This window comes from Haliotis cracherodii, unplaced genomic scaffold, assembly GCF_022045235.1.
Source record: "Haliotis cracherodii isolate W230 unplaced genomic scaffold, xgHalCrac1.p SCAF_4, whole genome shotgun sequence".
NCBI classification, from domain to species: Eukaryota; Metazoa; Mollusca; class Gastropoda; order Lepetellida; family Haliotidae; genus Haliotis; species Haliotis cracherodii.
Genome location: NW_027266297.1, coordinates 20826011 through 20841084, shown reverse-complemented (window position 1 = coordinate 20841084; position 15074 = coordinate 20826011). Strand labels below are relative to the sequence as shown.

Sequence of the window (15074 nt, the reverse complement as noted above, 5' to 3'; positions counted from 1 at the left end):
CACGAACAACATTAAAAATAGGACTGGTTGAGTTTCAGTATAATCTACTTTGAACCCTCAGGTGTGTAAATCGTGATGCCACATAGATTATATATGTGAAGAAATATGAAGTTTTAGAAAAGAATATCATCAACATCGACAAGAGTTAACAGGTGAATCGGGTTTTATGCCGCGGTTGATGGTATTTCAGTTATATCACGATGTGTTAGCTTCATGTGAGCGGAAAGAGTGAGTATGGTTTTACGCCGTTTTTAGTAATATTACGCCAATATCACAGCGGGGGACACCAGAAATGGGTTTCACAAATTGTACTCATGTGGGGAATCGAACCCGGGTCTTTGGTGTGACGAGCGAACGCTTTTACCACTAAACTACCCCACTGCCCCCGAAAGCAAAGAAGTGATACAGGTTCTTAGACGTTTAACTCTGATGAAGCCCACGAGCAATGGTATGGAGCTGACAAACCTACAAACATAATCAGGGCAAATAGGAGTTTCGAACCCACGGTCATAGGGTCGGGGCACACCTAACGGATACAATTTGCAGATCGAATTTCAGAGCCATCCGTGCTCCCGACACTGCATGGACGGTACTCAGAACATGCGCTCAATGTCTATGATAACCGTCATACCGGACTTGAGAGAGTGAGTGAGTGTGCTTTAAGCAATATTCCAGCAATATCACGGCGGGGGACACCAGAAATGGGCTTCATATATTGTACTCATGTGGGGAATCGAACCCGGGTGTTCGGCGTGACGTGCGAACGCTTTAACCACTAGGCTACCCGACCGCCCTACCGGATTTGAAGTGGGCAGCACTACATAAACCTGTAATGAATCGCACCGTATGTCACTGCATATTGATAACGTTTCTATACAGAGACTAGACGGATACCATTTTTCACAAATTATATACTCACGTCAGTCGCTCAAATAATGTGTTTTTGACACACAATACCGAGGAAATTAATCGCCGTAAATTAAAACGATGACACGTGAGAAGATCCCTGTATAGTTTATTAATCACAATATCAATAAAGTCGCCGAGCTGTTATCATGACTATTTGCAGGTCGTGACAGATCGATTTTTGTGTGTTTGACAATGTACTTGTGATCATGTTTTGTCTTGAATACAAACAGTCACGTGGTCAAATACTGGCTGTGAAATACTTTACAACTATAAAGCAGGGAGGTGGGAAGCCATGTCGAAAAGACAAATGACTCACAACCCTTTTCCCCACCCACCATCGAGTGTCAACAAGTGTTATGCTGCAGCAGATCCCAAAGCTGCAAAGACCGAGAATAAAGGGGTGTTATACCTCAGCAAATTTAAAATGAAAAGCTATAGCTATCTAGTGAATATAAAGGCTGGTTCGGCCAATGACAATCAATTGGAGACATACAATATGGAGGTCAGCATCACCAGATTGACCCATGAGCCACCGTCTTCTGGGCATAGGGCCCTTAGCATGTTCATAGGTCGATACATGTATATATTGAATGGTCTTTTAGAATGAATTTATTTTTATAATACCAAATTTTCTGAAAAGATTGTACATACATCATGGTATGAAGATAGATAGAATCGGGCCCATTCTATCACCCTTCTCGGCAAAGTTAGTGTCGCCTCTTACGACAAGCAATGGCGTGCTGAGGACACATTCTACCCCGGACTTTTCAACACATGAATACGGAAGCAAACGTGAGATAATATATATCAAATCAATATATGTTACGAGTGTGCTATTAAATCGCAAGAGAGTACAATTTACGGATCACAAATTCTCAAGCAATGGATGTAAACACACTTGACAACGACGACCGCCGGACTTTGCCGAATGGTGACGGAAGCCGGATAATAAAAGGATTTGGGAAGTTTGGTCGCAAGATCGTTACTAGACTGGTTTTCGACCCGGTGACAATACAAAAATACCTATTATTATTATTTGTACTGCAGGCTCCAACTCCATTAGAGAATTGTAGTAACCCATACAGGAATAACGAAACACCATTTCCCATTTGTTGTTTAACGCAGCACTCAACAATATTCCAGCTATATGACGGCGGTCTGTAAATTTTCGAGTCTGGACCAGACAATCTAGTGATTATGACATCATGAGCATCGATCCAAGCATTTGGGATACGATGACATGCATCAGCCAAGTCAGCAAGCCTGACTACCCGATCCCGTTAGTCGCCTCTTGCCACAAGTATATAGTCTCCTCTCTATAATGTAATACCATTAAAAAAACTTTCGAAAGTGTGAACATATTCACGTTTTTCATCACCATTCATCCCCAAACAGTTTAAACATAATGATTACTGAACGACATATGGAGAAACCATAAATTCTCGTTTTCAAAGTTCATATTAATACCAAGCTTAGACTGGCATATAGTCTATTAAATATGTCATTACACGATACATGTCTCTCCTCTAAACATACTGCTGACGCTGATGTGGAATAGAGCAGGTGCTCTCTAGACATGACTTTTTCTCTTATATATACATATATTCCAGTCATGGTGCAGGACTACGTTTATAAGTCGAGCTAAATGACACATGTCTATTTACAGCGCTCTTGCCAAATGTCATCACGATAACTCACGTTTCGTTTCGGGAGCATAACTCAGAAACCGTTCAATATTTTTTCATGAAACTTTGCAGGTCTGTCAGGTACATGCTGAACTGATGCCTTTTGCTATTTAGAAATTTTAGAATGTTTTATGTTTTACGTTTCCATGGCAACAAGATGGACTTAGGTTTAATTGAGGGTAGGGTTCGTTTCCGGAGCATAACTCATAAACCGTTCAATAGTTTTTCATGAAACTTTGCAGGTTTGTCAGGTACATGCTGAACTGATGCCTTTTGCTATTTAGACATTTTAGAAATTTAGAAATTTTATTTTTTTACGTTTCCATGGCAACAAGATGGACTGAGGTTCCAAACTCTTCTTTTTTTACAATTTCCATGACAAGTTCCACCTAGGTTAAAAAAGGTTAGGGTTTGTTTAGATTTAATTATGTCATAAATTCTGCAACAGGGGCGGGGGATATAGCCACGTTAGTGGCAAACTCTTGTTTTTATAGGCTTGCTCCCTGACCCACATTTATTGGTGACATCGAGGTTCCAGTTAAAACACAGGTCTCAAACATCTAAATGGATCGGGCGGCCAGGCTCGGTGGCCTATCAACCAGTTCGCGGCAAACGAATGATGCCACTGAATAAAACATGTATGTATAGAGGTGAAAGTGAACATCTCTCGGAGAGTTATACACGTATTATCACATGTTTGTTATTTAACGCCGCACTCAGCAATATTACAACTATATGACGGTGGTCTGTAAATAACGAGTTTGGGCCAGAAAATCCAGTGATTGATATCATGAGCAAGCTGCGCAATTGGGATACATTGACATGCATCAACCAAGTCAGCGAGCCTGACCACCCGATCCCGTTAGTCGCTTCTTACGACAAGCATAGTCACCCTTTACGGCTAGCATGGGTTGCTGAAGATCTATTCTATCCCGGTTCACGGGTCAGTTATCACATGTACAAAACGTGTAATCAGGCTATAGCCAAGTACCAGTGATTCTCGCAAACACATCGAGGTGTCCGTAGTTCGGGACAAGAGGAGGGCCAGTATTTGACCACAGCACTGAAAGAGATGCCCCTGGGATAATTAATTTACTTCGTATTAAACAACACATCGAGGTGTTCATAGTTCGACATAACCGGAGTGCCAGTATTTGACCACAGCGCTGAAAGACATGCCCCTGGGATCATTAACTTCCTTCGTATGAAACAACACACCGAGTTGTTCGTATTTCGAGACAGGCGGAGTGCTTGTATTTGCCCACAGCGCTGAAAGACATGTATGCCACCGGGATCATTAAGTTATTTATATGCATCGTCTTAAATAATATATCGAATGAATGATTATCCATTTAACGTGGTTGCATATATGTAGATTGCTAAGATTTCTCTCAAAAGATTACATTTCACAAATATCTTCTGATAAAACAAGCAACTATAAGCAATGAAATCAGCTACTTTTAAAAACAAATACCTTCTAAGTTCCTAGATGACTTGTAAAATCACATCTACGTCATTTAAGATCCCAGTAACATGACATGTTTTCATACGACGTCTGTTACCTGAACCCATCGCCCTACTGTAATGAAAGCCGAAAACATTAAAGTGCAATGCGCAATCGACACAGATGAATGGACGTGACATCGCGTGGATTGCTCAAGTCCCTGTGGAGCCACCCACCACTTACTTATTATATGACTAGCCCTATTGTAAAGATCCATTCATTGAGACAACTGTACGTTGCCGGGGTGATACGCCACAACTCCCGCCATCCCCTGCGACTTGAAAAAGAGGCGTGGTCGCTGAACGAGGTACGGTACGTTCAGTCGGTGTTGCCGTCAGAAGAGATAGGCTGTGTGTATATTATTGAACCGGAGCAAGGAGTATATACATTCGCTGGACGAACTGTAACAACTCAGGTGAGATTTGACCGCGGTGTTTGAACTGTTCGATATGACAGTCAGTGTTAATAGTATTTAATATGTAGACAGTAAAATAATCTGAGAAAGGATTTTGATATTTTGAACCCCTCCCTTTTCAAAATGCTGGATCCGTCCGTGTTAGGGATTATGTTGCTGAACAAGCCGATGTCATTCAATAATGAACACATTCAACGAGGTGCATATATAGTCGTAGCACACTCTTGTTCAATGGTAACCTGTTGTCATAATGTGATAATCCGGTTGCGGACCTATTGGCAATGCGTCAATCTGGACAATTTGAGCTGTCATATGTTTTAGTGGATATATAAGTTGTTAAATCTGATATAAATTTGGACAGAGCGGTATCTTAAACCTCAACCCCGATCTTGAATCCGGCCATTGCCTGTCGTAAATTCCAGTTTAAAGCAGACGGGACAAGGCGAACGCTGTTGGTCCGGCCACTGCATGTAAGCGGCGATCTGTTTGCATATGTATGTAAACATCGACTGTTAGTAAGAGACAAATACAGGCAATCGTCAAGCTTTGCAGGCAGGGCGTATGTTCCCATCACTTTGCCAAACGGTCCATTATCGAAGCAAGACCGGCAAATGATATACAGGGGTAATGAAACTGCTAATTACAACTAGCCCGGGGGAGGTAGGAGGTCTGCACCACCGGTAGTTATAGTAGTTATAGCTGGCCCGGGGTGGTTTAATCACACCCTGCTGTCGCGCATTTTAAGGGGTGGGGTCAAGTTGCGTGGGAAGCACCGTTGAGTGACAAAACCTTCGTATTAACCAGTATAGGATTATTTAACAACATACCCGTTTATGAGAACCCCCCCCACACACACACACACACACACACACGCACACACGTACACCCCCACCCCCACTCCGCACACACACCACCGCACACACACCACCCCATTACGACGCAGTCATGATAGACTCGGCCGGGTATTGTTCAGTAGGAGACAAGTAAGTATCGTCGTTGATTTGGGCACGTTGCACGTGACTACCTTTCTATGATAATGTCGTTTATACTGGGGTGCTTTTAAAAATACATGAATCATTGCTTCACGCTGGCATATGATATACGGAGAAGAGCTACTGATTAAATACATACTAGTATTTTCAGGTATGTTTTAAGAAGAAAGCATGCAAGGGCGTCTGTTTGCAACACGATTCTACTAACGGCGCCCATTTTTGTCAGGACAAAATACAACCATTTGGTTTTATGACTGATAGCGGCCGTTGCACACAATCATAAGAAAATAAATTATCACAAATGTTCAATATTCATGCAACACGATTATATAGAACGATACAATTGTATGCGCGGAACTGCGTTCACAAACAGATATGGTTACATTTAACAGTAAGCTACAACTGATCACAAATGACAAGGCCATTGTCGGCGCGTAACAAGCTGCGTTCACAAACAGATATAGTTACATTTAACAATAAGCTACAGCTGATCACAAATGAGACGACCATTGTAGTCGCGTAACCAGCTGGAACAGATATATAAAGGTCCCGGATGTTTATTTCAACCATTCTTTTTGATCCCTTAAATGACGTTATTTATTAGAAAGGTGGGTAAGTTAGATGGATGAGTGTTTGAGGGTGGAATGGATGGATGGCTGGAGTGGATTTGTCGATATCGTGACACTAGATATGCTGAGTCATACTTGGCAGTTCTCCAATATCAAAGTATTTTTCAACTTTACATAATCTCCAGCTCCGCTTACTGTTGTAACTCCTTGCTATGTCGCCACTAATTGCCTACAGCATACTGTGTTTTCACCCCTACACGTAACACCATAGCTGAACCAGTGTCAAAGGCCGTATGATGACCTATTATGCATTAAATAATGACATATCTCAGTGAACCTATGATGGGTGTGGGTGAGTTGGGTATACCAACTGCTTTTAACAATATTCCAGTTATATCACGGCGTGTCAGCTTACTGTGGGAGGAAAGCCCGAAGTGATGCAGGTCTCAGACGTTTACCACTTCGGTGAAACCCACGAGCACTGGTATGGTGCTGACAATGCTAGAAACAAAATCGGGGCGAACCGGGATTCGAACCCACAATCATAGGTTTCTGGCGTGCCCAAGGGACGCAACTCGGCTCAGCGAATCGCGGCGCCTTAGACGACTGGGCCACCCGTGCCCCCAATGCCAATGAACCTATGAAGATCACTGAGAAAATACATAATAAATACAACATTGGTGTTTCTTATCAAAGAACATGTTTATGTGTCCCCTCTTGAAAATATAAGCCTAATCATGTCACCTGAGGGGATGAAAAACTTATTTGTTAATAAAGGGATATGATCAGTGTAATGCTTCTGGCAGTCTGTATACTCATCAAACACAATCAATACATGTCTCATACAGAGCCAAGCCCTGTGTGCATTACACTTAAGTATGATATATATACGTATTGTTTGTATCAGAATATCGGTCCCGGTTCGCCCCGATAGTTTCTAGGTTTGTCAGCACTATACCCGTGCTCGTGGGTTTCACCGAAGTGGGGTAAACGCAAAGACTCGCTTGGCATTGTCCTCGATCTATTTAACAGACATTATATATTAATACATATGAAAATCAGAAAAAAATGTTGTATACAAATTTCAAAGCGCATTCGCTCGCTACAACGACTACCGTACACAAAAAGTCGTGATATTTGAACCGGAATATACGGTTTTGTATTTAGTTGCCTGAATAACGGGATGAAATATTCATAATTGTGCTGACTGCTTTATTTGTAGGATAAGAAACATCTGTTGCAATTGTCTGACTGGTAATTACTGATTCAGTAAATACATACAGATAATAAGTTTTATACTGCATATAAATTTTGAAACTGAAGCTGTAATTTAACAGAGCAGATAATAACTAGAATACGCTGAAATAGCATAGAGCTATAGGGTTTAACTTAAAGTCACAGCATATTCCGAAACCAACACTGAAACACTTTAAAAACGCATATTCGAATTTTTGCAATATCTGCAAAATGGCCACAAAAAAATAAATTTAGTTTTTTTCGGTGTATGTAGGCAAACACATCAACGTGGGAGTTCGGGTTCGAATCTCAGTCAATGTGCTTCGAGATGGACTTGATCGCAATTGCACCTTGGACACAAGTAGCAGTAATGGGATTAACATCTTCTGACTTACGGAGAATATTAGCGATATAATTATAAAATGGTATCCGAAATTTACAAAAGCCCTTGAATATTTGATTTATCTGATAAGTAAGCTATGAACAATTCAGCCCTTAAAGAAGATTTTACTTGTAGTACGAGCCGACTAAATGGCACGAGTAGTCAGGTCTTGGTCAGGTCAGGCAGATCTTGAAAAACCATAAAATATTTCTTTATCAAACTTGACACATACATGTAGATAGGTCTAGTGATGAACTGGTTCCTTTTGAAAGTTTGGGGTTTCTTTTAATAAGATATTTTTTTCAGTTTCCATATCAACAACTTTGACTTAGGGGCTAATGCCTTGCGCACAACCGGACATTTTTCTTCTGCGGTGAACATGGTGTTCAGTATGCTTGTACTTATAAGTATCTGGGATTGTTTTTTAATGAACATCTTGATATGCATAAAACAGTAAAAGAACTATGTAAATCAGCCAGTAAGGCTCTTGCTGCTTTGTACACAACATATATTCAGGCTGGTGGCATGTCTTATGATGTCTTTGACAAGCTTTACAAAGCTCTTTTTGAGCCTGTTTTATTTTATGCAGCTGGTATTTGGGGTTTAAATACATATAAAGAGATTGAAGTAGTTCAAAATAAAGACTGTCGACTATTTCTAGGAGTGAAAAAGAATGCATCTGTTGTTGCTATGAGAGGTGATATGGGATGAGACTCTGCGAAAGTTACACAACTAACTAAATGTTGTCGGTTATATTTTAGACTATATAATATGCCTCATTCGCGTATCCCCTATGTTGTTCACAAATGGTCTTCTAAGAAATTACAGTCCTCGGGTAAAAGATTTCTTAAGGTTTTAACTCATTTTAATGTGGACTTCTTAATGAGATCGGGTTTGACTATGAAACAATGCATCGCTCATGTTAGAAATGTTCTCACTTCTGATGATAACGAAATGGCTTGCCGCTGTATGGGACGACAGAAATAAACCAAACGGGAATAAATTACGAACATATAGAACTTATAAATGTTTTCCGGATGTCGATTTTTATGTCAAGAATGTAAAGTTTAAGGATCACAGAAGGATTTTAGCCTCTTTTAGATGCGTTAATGTTCCACTGCATATTGAGACCGGCCGATACTCCGAGCCTCCCACTCCTTTATCTCAAAGAATATGTAAATATTGTATATACTCCCATGATCACGATGCTCCCCCCACTTATATCGAAGATGAATGCCATTCTTAATCGAAAGTAACTTTTATGATGACTTACGTTTTGATCTTTTACAAGAAGCTTTTGCTATTAACAGTGATTTTTTAAATTTAGGCAGCTCAGACAAATTGATTTTTATTATGCAAGAGGAATCACTGCAACACATTTTAGCTAAATGTCTATATTATATGTTTAAAAGAAGACAAAACTATAAAAGTTAATTATCATTATTACTACAATTATTATTGTTATTTTAAAAAAAGATAAACACCACTTTTATTGTTATTAGTATAGTACATATATGATATTTTATTTATTTATTTATTTATTTATTTATTTATTTATTTATTTATTTATTTATTTATTTATTTATTTATTTATTTATTTATTTATTTATTTATTTATTTATTTATTTATTTATTTATTTAACAATGGATACTCTTGTATTTCAATGTGTCTCATAAGCCTAATAAGGCTGGATGTACAAGCTTTTGTCCGGAAATTATACTATGCCAAATGGTTTTACCATGACGGCTTGTGCGTGTGAAACAAAAATAAACATCTCTCTCTCTCTCTCTCTCTCTCTCTCTCTCTCTCTCTCTCTCTCTCTCTCTCTCTCTCTCTCTCTCTCTCTCTCTCTCTCTCTCTCTCTCTCTCTCTCTCTCTCTCTCTCTGTAAATAACAATCTGGTGATCGTTTAACAACATGAGAATCGATCCACATAATTGGGATGCAATGTCATGCGATCAACCAAATCGCCCAGTCTGGCCGCCCAATCCGATTACTTATCTCTTAATTACGACAAGCATAGCTTTCAACGGACCTATATTTTCGCTCGGAATCCAACGGTCACATGTCACTAGTGATGATATGAAATTGTATTTTCATATCAGCAATACTTCATAATTAAAATATATGCATTTTTTACAAAGTGGACGGCATCATTGATAGATTAAAGGAAACGCCATTCATGTGCTATATAACGCACACGTCTATGAGAGGTAAATAAGTGTTTCAATGCAAACTCGGATAGTGTTCAGCGCAATGAGTGAGTGAGTGAGTATGGTTTTACGCCGCTTTTAGCAATATTCCAGCAATATCACGTCGGGGACACCAGAAATGGGCTTGACACATAGTACCCACGTCGGGAATCGAACCCGGGTCTTCGGCGTGACGAGCGAACGCTTTAACCACGAGGCTACCCGACCGCCCCTCAGCGCAATGACGCAACACAAGTACCGCCCACATTATTATCAGCCAATCAGGACCGCTAGTGGGCGTAGTTGAATATATTTTTCGGTTTATGGGAACATATATTAAAAAAAAACCAACCAATTGCTTGGTTATTCAATGAAATGCCCACGAACTCGTATGCTGTACGCATATTATCTATCTATTTCCATCATACAAAGTTAAACAGAACAGAATGTAATACTGTAAATCTGAAAATTAACGCGTCTCCAAATTAATATGACTGCTGACCCCTAGCCAAAAATGCGACTCAATATCAATGCGACTCCCCCACCCCATCCCCAGTGGAATAATACATATCCTTACCTTAATCCATATATCATCTACATATCAACCACCGCCATTGAAATTAAATGTACACGATCGGCATATGGTTTTTCAATGAAAAAAAACCAAGGATATGATTTAATTTAAAGGGGCACTGATCTAACGCAATTCCCCGGACTGGTTGTTGCCTTTGTTATTGTTTTTTCCCCCGTGAGTACTCGGATGATATGCAACGCAACTGAGCGTGACCAGAGACTGGGCTACCGTCTGCAAGGACAGCTTAATAAACTTGGAGGATTGAGGCAATATTTGTTTTACGCATTTTTGCATAAACACTGATTGGTTAACTGTGATCTATAAAGATTTCGACAAAGGGCGCATGTTAATTAATTTCTTCAGCCTAAACAAGCAGACAAAAAGAACAGCGGAGCTCATCGGATGTCGTCATTTGGAAATACCCCAGATGGTTATAGTTTTATTTCGGCTTGCGTCGATAATTGTTGTCATCCACGTTTTCTCGTATAACCCTTCACTTGTGTATTTGTCGTCATTCACTTGATGCTCAGTTAATGAATTTATTACAGGTACAATTAGTGGTAGCACCACTTAGATTACCTGACAAAGGTTCCCATTTGGCATTTATTGTGTCTGGGGTAATTATTCAATCTAAATCCAGGTTTGAAGTGAGGTGAAATGTGTGTTATGTAATATGCACGTGGCAGCCCAGCAAGAGATGAATGATCAGTTGATTTTTTTTTTGTTAATCAACGGAACGTTCCTAGTCATCAAAGGATTAACAGAAAATACGTTGATTGATTAATCACTTTTATCATGCACAGTGGATATGTCAAAAGTGAGTGTTTACATGTCTAGGTTTACTAAAACAAAGGGAATACACTCATACCATGGCGTGAAGTGCCGATGTAAAAACAACATACTTTGTTCAAAGGATTAACTTATAATACGTTGATTGATTGATCATTGTTATCTATCACTCAATGGATTTTTTATGAACCGTGAACGTTATGAAAATAGTTGTCACGTGGGCTTTCTCAGCCGACCATTGAGACTTGACACCTATGTAAAACACCTGAAACAATCCAAGTGATCAGTTGAGAAACGAACATGGGTTATAATATCCCGAAACGATATATATCTTTTAAAATATTTGATTGTTACTGAGACACGTGACATCGAATAAGTTTCTTTGTACATCTGCAGACGAGTGGGATATTATTCCTTTGTGTGGATATTCACGGATACATTCCTCGAACAAGGAAGCTGCCTAAAATTTATACACATAAATTTGGTAGGTTGTAATTATGATATTTGCATTTTGTTTTCCATCATTTGAACCGATTCGTTCTTGTTTCTCTACGTCTTGGTTGGGAAATTCTTCAATGCGCGATAGAAGTTGTTTTCACGGGTCTTTTCCTTTGTAAGCGTGTATATATTACCGTCAATTTGTAAAATGTGATTCTCTCAGGCAATTTATAAAATGTGTAAATATTTCAGTCATTTTGACTGTCCAGATTGATTCAGACGATCACAACAGATTATTATGTAGGATTAGAAGCCAAACAACATAGAAATGTACTTTTCTCAACGTAACATCTTCAGTCTCTTGGTGATGACATTGAACATGAAAATGTTTGGAATTCGTTATCATAATAATACAGATTGAAATGTTTTTCAGTCACATTGTAAAATAACTGAATATTTAGACGTTTAATAAATTTGTTACACATTTGACAGTAAAAAAAATACACACTATAAAAAAAAGGAATGCTCAGGTGAATTATTTACTTTGTGTTGCAAGTCAAAATAGTGTAAACGAAAATCGCAAAATTACCAAGCAAGTGACTCAAAACCTCGTCACCATTACCGATGCTACCCACAAAGGTACCTACATTTCCTTATTATCTCGAAAACTGTATTTCATTTTGTTGATCAATGTGACCATACGCCCTTATTACTACCCATAAAAGCGACTAATGCGCTTACGAATTGCGCAGCAGAGGTCGCGAACTAGTCTAGATTTCTGCTATACATCCGGGTACTCACTGGGAAAAAACAATAACAAAGGCAACAACCAGTCCCGGGGAATTGCGTTAGATCAGTGCCTTTAAATTAATATATTTGTTTTATTCAATGCCGTACTAACAGAAATACTTCGCGAAAATCAATTATAGTAGATAAGGCATGATATGATCTCTGTAAAGATAACACATTGTGATTTACAAAGCTATTTTAATTCGAACAAACATAAGAAGGGATTAAAGTATACAGAACCTGGATAGAGTTCTATAACACTTCAAATTCCTACCAGAGCAACGCTTAACAATCAGCCCGGTATGCCGCGCCGAGAAGGGGCAGCACACACAGTTCAGCGCCGAGTGGAAACGAGAGTCACGTGATTAGTGTTTCCGTAAACAGTGGTTCACATGCTCTTTCGCAATGTCTGTGAGTAAGTAGGTCACATGACACAGCACTGTCAGTTTAGACTCGGATGGTTATATTGTGACCCACGAACTCAGGTAAATGATGTGTGAATATTCGTATGAAAACATAGATTCGCATTTATAGAGCGTGTAGCGAACATCGCACAACATTCGCGCACACGATAAGTAAACATAGAGATCTTAAAGAGTCAAGGTAATGATTGTTACGTTGTTCTGCACCATGGCACAGACGTATATAAATATCTATATAAACGTCTTTGGCCAGGTTTACGCTTGAGGAGTGTTAGGGCCGATTCTGCGGTGATAATCAGTATACTCTTTATAAGATGACTGTGAACGGAGCGTGACAGGGGTGTTTGTCTTAGTATTTGGTAGTTGTTAAATACAGAGGCTATGTTGAACAAATCTATTTGTGGAACAGTTTATGTAAAAAAACTTATCAATATCGAACGCATAGATGCTGCTCTAAGAGATGAATGAGTGCGACACTGGGTAAACAGTCCTAAGTGTCTAAGTTAGATCGTGACTATGGTATGTCCAGCGTTTTAAAAAAAGAAAAAAGTGTTTGTTGTCGTGACAGGTTAAGTCCATGGGACTCGATGGCCAGAAAGCATGATAAGTCATGAAGACATTCATGTCATACATTGGGCCGTAAGGTGTGAACTCTATAGAAAAAGGATTGTAAGGCTTTGCTTATGCTCTTTGTCAGATGACTGTGAAATGAATGTTGTTGTGATGTGTCTTAGAATTTGCGAGTTATTAATTAAGTACAGAGGCTGTGTAAAAATATAACTATCTATTTGTGGATCAGTTTATCTGAATAAAACATACCACAAATACATGACACTTTTTTATGGATAGCAACTTCTTTTATTCTTTATCACAATGTTTCAGAGCTACTTGTTGCTCCTTCATCAGGTGAATGTTAAGTAAGTGCATAGAGTGTATATATATATATGTTTACACAAGGTGGGATAACAATATAATGACAAGGCCGAAGAGATAGGATTAATGTACAAAGATAACAATAATAAAGTTATCTTTGTACATTAATCCAATCTTTTTGGCATCAGCATTATATTGTTATTTTTGTACAATATTCATGTACAATACAATGATTAAGCCGAAGAGATAAGCTTAATGTACAAAGACAGCAATACAATGATGAAGCCGAAGAGATAACAATAATATTGTTAGCTTTGTACATTAAGCGCCTATCTCATCGGCTTCATCATTATATTGATATCTTTGTACAATAGTCATGTACAGTATAATGATGAAGCTGATGAGATAGGATTAATGTACAAAGATAACAACAATAATGTTAGCTTTGTACATTAAGCGCCTATCTCTTTAGCTTCGTCATTATATTGTTATCTTTGTACAATATTCATGTACAATATAATGCCGAAGCCGAAGAGATAGGATTAATGTACAAAGATAGCAATAATAATGTTATCTTTGTACGTTAATCCTATCTCTTCAGCTTCGTCATTATATTGTTATTTTTGTACAATATTCATGTACAATATAATGCCGAAGCCGAAGAGATAGGATTAATGTACAAAAATAGCAATACAATGATGAAGCGGAAGAGATAGGCTTAATGTACAAAGGTAACATTATTATTGCTATCTTTGTACATTAATCCTATGTCATCGGCTTCATCGTGATATTGTTTTCTTTGTACATTCACCCCGCCTTTTGTTGTGTAAACATATCATTATATATCTAACTCTGCACTTACTCAGCATTCACCTGATGACAGAGCAAGAAGTATTTAGTTCTGAAATGTCACGATAAAGAATAAAAGAAGTTCCTATACATAAAATATGTCATGTAATTAGGTTCTTCCAGCTTCTAAATGCCTATCAAAGATATTAAAACTTATCACATAGGAGTGCATAGTATATATATATAGCTGCTTCTCTAATGGGCTTGAATGAGTGCAACAGTGTTAAACATCTTGGTTAGATCATGACCATGATATATCTAGCATTCGAAAACTGTGTTTGTTGTGGGTATAGCTAAAGTGCACTTATAACCATTAGTGTTATACATTGGGCACATATAAGGTTTGAATCTGTATATAGAAAGAGGATTGCACACCAAACAACTCTAATATAATTCTTTATGCTGTTGCTTTTAGGAGGAGTGGATCTGCTTATCTCTGAAGTTGTTTACTTACT

At 38.6% G+C, this 15074-nt stretch overlaps 1 protein-coding gene across 2 annotated transcripts in view; it reads left to right on the top strand.

Annotated features, from left to right (window-relative positions):
* Positions 1-4214: 4214 nt before the first annotated feature.
* LOC139478765 (putative ferric-chelate reductase 1 homolog) overlaps positions 4215-15074 on the top strand; it is a 47424-nt gene continuing 36564 nt past the window's right edge. The window contains exon 1 of one of the 2 annotated variants that reach the window (XM_071261379.1): positions 4215-4513. The gene's annotated coding sequence lies outside the window, so the exon portion shown is untranslated. Of the gene's footprint in view, positions 4514-12875; positions 12961-15074 lie in introns of those variants that run through there. The other variant, XM_071261380.1, reaches the window with a different exon arrangement.